This window comes from Natrix helvetica, assembly GCF_964273705.1.
Source record: "Natrix helvetica genome assembly, chromosome: 2".
In the NCBI taxonomy this organism is placed as follows: domain Eukaryota; kingdom Metazoa; phylum Chordata; class Lepidosauria; order Squamata; family Natricidae; genus Natrix; species Natrix helvetica.
Window position 1 is genome coordinate 271,796,953 of NC_138552.1, and position 5,772 is coordinate 271,802,724.

Genomic DNA, 5,772 nt, shown 5'->3' on the forward strand with positions numbered 1-5,772 from the left:
ATGCTGTTTCACAGTGCTTTTATAGCCCTCTCTAAACGGTTTACAGAGTCAGCCACAGGTGGGTTGCTCCCGGTTTGGCCCAGATGGGGCAAACCGGTAGTGGTGGCGGCAGGAGGCTCCGCCCATCCACCTGGACACTTCTGCGCATGGACAGAAGCATCACCCACGAGCACGAGCAAACCTGTAGTGCCAGGATTTGCAACCCACCTCTGGAGTCAGTATATTGCCCCCAACAATCTGGCTCCTCATTTTATTGACCATGGAAGGCTGAGTCAACCTTGAGCTGGGGAGACTCGAACTGCAGGCAGCCAGCAGCCAGCAGAAGTAGCCTGCCATACTGCATTCTAACCACTGCGCCACCAGGGCTTTTATAATCATGCAAATCAACCATGAACAATGTCTTATAGTGAAACCCAAAGGTGCTTTTTCAAGAGGCCTTTCTGTTTTTTCTTTGAAGATCATGTTTCGCTTCTCATCCAAGAAGCTTCTTCAGCTTTGAAGGATGGTGGGGAATGGAAGGATTTGCACTATTCAGGTGACCCTGAGAACACAGATAAACCTCCAAGTGGCTTCAACGACTCTCTAAAAGAATGTCTGCAAGGAGCAAAAATCCTTCCATTCCCCACAATCCAGCCATTGGACGGTGGGTCGGTAGAATGCAACATTCTAACGATAATCAACAACCTCTTAAATCATGGGAAAATGGAGAAACATAAGTGTAGAACCCCATTATAAGTCCAGATGCAATTTAATGTAAAAAAACGTAGGCAAGACAAATAAATAAGTAAATAAGAGAAAGTTAAGGCAGTAAAACTGCAAATTACTATAAGCATAACCTGCCATTGTGTGATACCTACAGTTAACCACTGGGTGAAATCATGATAGCACATGGAACATGAAGAACAGTGGAGCACATAAAGTTACAAAGAAGTATGGTAAATGTACATGGTTAATCAAAAACATGTTGCCTGCATTAAAAACTGATTGATGACTTTCAGAAATGCTTTTAATTTATTTATAAACTGCCATTATTTTTATAAATAAGGTGATGAACACACGCACAATACTCCTCCCTCCTATTTTCCACACAACAACAACAACCCTATGAGGTGGGTTGGACTGAGAGAAGACTGGCCAAAGTCAACCGGCTGACTTTTGTGCCTGAGGCAGGACTAGAATTCACAGACTCTTGGTTTCTAACCTGATGCCTTACTGTTAATATGCCATCATTATAGATAAATCTGTTTGGGGAGATGCACTGGTCTGGCATCCTTACAACATGGCCTGCCCAGCGTGTCTGGGCTTTCATCAGCAGGGTGTAAACTGATGGCAGGTCTCCTCTGGAGAGGACTTCTGTATCTGGCACCGTGTCCTGCCGCTGGATCCTCAGAAGTCTGCGGAGGCAGGTTGTGTGGAAGTGATTCAGTTGCCTAGTGTGCCTCCTGTATACAGTCCAAGTCTCACTGGCAAACATCAGGGTAGTTAGCACTACTGCTGGGTAGAGTTTGACCTTTGTAGCAAAGCTTATTTCACGGGGGTCATGGCCATGTTGTAAGAATGCCAGATCATTGCATCCCCAAACAGCTCCTCTATGGCGAGCTGCCACAAGGAAAGCAATCGCACAGGAGGGGGTGGGGGGGAGGAAGTGATACCAAAACATGCTGAAAGCCTCTCTCAAGTTCCTGGATATCGAAACCACCTCCTGGGAAACCCTGGCACAATATCGATCGACATGGTGCATGGGGATCCACCAAGGCTGCCGGACATTTGAAGACAGAAAGACAACCGTACAAGAGAAGCACGCACTCTGCAAATCCAGAGCTGCAAATGCTGCAACAGTGGTGCCCGCACATATCTACCCCATATGTGGCAGAACATTCTGTGTCCTTATTGGCTTTACCAGCCACTTGAAGACATACCATGGACAGCCCCACTACTGGCTAGATGTCAAGATCCTCTCTGATGATGGACAAACATAAATCTACTGATATTTCAATACAAAACAGGTGTATTTTAGTTTGAATTTTAAAGTGGTCAGACGAAGGACACTGTAACTAGATATATATTTTTTAATTCCAGTGCAAAAGGCTGTATAAATAATTTTTTTCTCTTTTATTTTTAATTCCATTGATTCTATTTTAGGCTCTCTTTTCATACAGTTCCAAAATAATTTCTAAAAAATCCATTGAAACCACTCTGCATTTTCTTTGCATTTTTTAATCTTAAAATGCCTTGCTTTCTTTAACTATATTTTTCACAAATTTCTCTGTATACATAATGTAGTATTTCTTTGTCCTCATTTTTCTGCAGCAATCAGTCTTTACATGCAGGGTTTTTTTTCTCATTCAGTCTTTCATTTCATTTCCCAATCATGTTTTTAATGTGGTATGTTATATTCTATTCACTCTTTTCCGAGCAGCTTTCACATTACCATTCCACATATCCCCTTTCATTAATGCAAAAAGATGCATAATGCACAACAAAGCCTTAATAGAGTAGTTCAATTTAGCTTATTTCAATTTGTTCAGAGAGTATGTTGAAGAGGAGCAGCTATTATGTCTTTGTTAAAAAACTATTCCACGACTTTATGTCAGTACATAAAAAAATTAATACAGCATTTTAAAATGTTCTTTAAAATCTTCTTGGCTACTTTTGTACAAGGCTAGTGTTAGAGAGTACTGTGTGGGTTACAAGACCTACAGTCCAAAGAAAAATGAGGGAGCAAAAAACGTTTTTGCATTCCTGTTATTTATCTATGGCAAAACGCTCAAAACTTTTCAAGTCTTGCTGTTATTCTGATGAAATAATAATAATAATAATAATAATAATAATAATAATAATAATAATAATAAATTTGAATTTATTAGCCGCTCCCTTTCCAGGCAGGACTCGGGGCGGCGTACACTAGGACATATATAAACATACATATATACAAAGACATACATGCACGGAGGAGGTAATAGATTACAACATTTAGACAATTAAAACCATAAACATACCCCAATAATAAAAACCCAATATACAATAAAAATTTAAAATTTAAAAAAGACAGTCAGGAGGAATATGAAAAATTACAGTTGAGCCAGGCCAGATAATTGAAAGAGGTGGGTCTTCAACTGTACATGGAAGGAGCGGAGATCGGAAATAATCCTGATGTCACGGGGGAGGTCATTCCACAGGGCTGGGCCCATCACAGAGAAGGCTCTGCTCCTGGGTGTCGCCCCCCGACACTGTTTGGCGGACGGCACCCGGAGAAGTCCCTCTCTGTGTGAGCGAATTGGTCGTAGGGATGTGTGGGGCAGGATGCGATCCTGCATGTAACTAGGTCCTGTGCCATGAAGCGCTTTAAAGATCATAATCAAAACCTTGAAACGCACTCGGTAGACCACAGGAAGCCAGTGCAGCTCGCGCAGGAGAGGTGTTACAGGGGAGTATCTAGTCCTCCCCATAATCACCCGCGCGGCCGCATTCTGGACCAACTGTAGTCTCCGAGTGCATCTCAAGGGAAGCCCCATGTAGAGAGCATTGCAGTAGTCCAGGCGAGACGTCACCAGCGCATGGGTGACTGTGCGTAGGGCATCCCGGTCCAATAAGGGGCGCAATTGGCGCATCAGGCGGACCTGATGGAACGCCCCCCTTGCCACGGCTGTTACATGGTCATCCATGGACAGCCGGGCATCTAGGAGGACGCCCAAATTGCGCACCTGTTCCACGGGGGCCAGTTGCACGCCCCCAATGGCCAGAGATGGAAGCACCTGGTTGAACTGGGGGGCCGGAAGCCACAGCCACTCCGTCTTGGAAGGGTTGAGTTTTAGTCGGTTGCCATCCATCCAGACCCGTACGGCCTCCAAACACCGGGACATCATTTCGACGGCCTCATTGGGGTGGTTCGGGGTGGAAATGTTCTGATTAGGCTGTTTTGATCCATGTTTCTTATTTTTTTTTCTCCCTAATTCCAGATACATTAAGAGCTGTTACCTGTGATTTGTTCACCTGGAACTTATTTCATTTTTAAGGTTGGAAACATACATAAAATGTGCTATTGGAAAACTGAAGGAAAATGGATGTTTGAAGACACACCTCCGCATTAGCCACCAAACTGATCTTTGAGAAAAGCCTGTGAACTCATGTTATTTCAAAAACACATACTGTTTGAACTACAGATAACCCTCAATTTACAACCATTTGTTTAACTATCAAAGTTATGGTGGTGCTGAAGTGACTTAAAAAAAGTGACCAGTCCTCATTTATGACCATTGCAGTGCCCCCCTCCCCCTCTGTGGTCAAATAATCTAATTTTGGGTCCTTTGAACCGTGGTGGTGCAGTGGTTAGAATGCAGTACTGCAGACTACTTCTGTTCATTGCCGGCTGCCAGCAATTTGGTAGTTTTGAGTCTCACCAGGCTCAAGGCTGACTCAGCCTTCCATCTTTTTGAGGTTGAGGGCCTCAGATTGTTGGAAGAAAGATGCTGAAACTGCTTAGAGACGGCTGTAAAACACTGTGACGTGGTATAGAAGTCTAAGTGCTGTTGCTATTGTACAGTTGCAGTGTCCCAGGGTTGTGATCGCCATTTGTGACCTTCCCAGGGACTTCTGACAAGTAGCGTCAATGGGGAAAGGCAAATCTACTTAATTGCTGTGATTCACTGAACGTTTTATTCTTCAATCTAGTGTTTTCCTATAGACACGGGGTCTGTTTTTCAGATCAACCAATACCATATTATGGGATCAAATGCAGCAACCGGGTCCAACTGGATAATTTTAATGTCCATGTTAATTGAGTCCTGTCACCTCTGCTTTAGTCTTTTGCAGGGGAACTGCCATCAGTGCTAAAGTGGTAGGTGGTATAGGCAACAGTGTGACACCTTGTTTCCCCGAAAATAAGACAGGGTCTTATTCTTTTGACCCTCGAAATAAGCATTTGGCCTTATTTTCAGGGAGGTCTTATTACTTTTGAGGTGCAGGAAGCAGCAAGCGTAGTCACCTCATGGCTGCTGCTGTGTTGCAATATTTTCAGGGAAGGCTCCTTTTAGCACATGCACTCAAAAGCCTGATTCGGCTTATTATCCAGGGAGGTCTTATTTTGGGGAAAACAATATATATGAATCTGACTTAATGACATCACTTAGCAATAGAGATTTCAGTCCCAATTGTGGTGGTAGGTCAAGGACTATCTCTACAATATTGTATTACAACCTTTAGTTCTCTTGCCAATTCACCTCCTTGTGTCTGAAACAATCTACAGTACTATTGACCTAAACACCAAGACAGTTTTAGTGACCCTCTGGTCTCCACAAGAAGGCAGTGTCTTGTTTTGTAGAGCCTTTTTTTAAAAAATAACCATTAGTCTATATTGTACAGTAAAAAATGAAAGTTAAAATGATAGCTTTAAAGTGTGAACCTGCTTTGTTAGGCCTATCAATTCCATGTGTTACTGATTTACTGACTGACCTTCTTATTACATCAGAATGAACAGGCACATGCATTAAGCACTCTGCTAGTGGATCACAATAAGTCTGGAATTCTGGTTTATCACAACATGACAATATGATGAGTTTCCTTCTTTCAACTAGCCTCATGACTTTCAGCTCTGCAGATTATTTTGCAGTCAGAATTTAAACTGATAAAACAGATAGCATAGATGTTGAGATATACTACAGTTAGCATCAGGATTTTATTTGTAATACAAATCTTTGTTATATTTTGTGTGTGTGTGCGTGTGCGTACACAAATAATTGGATTTTATATGAGGGAAAGTATGCACTTGAACCG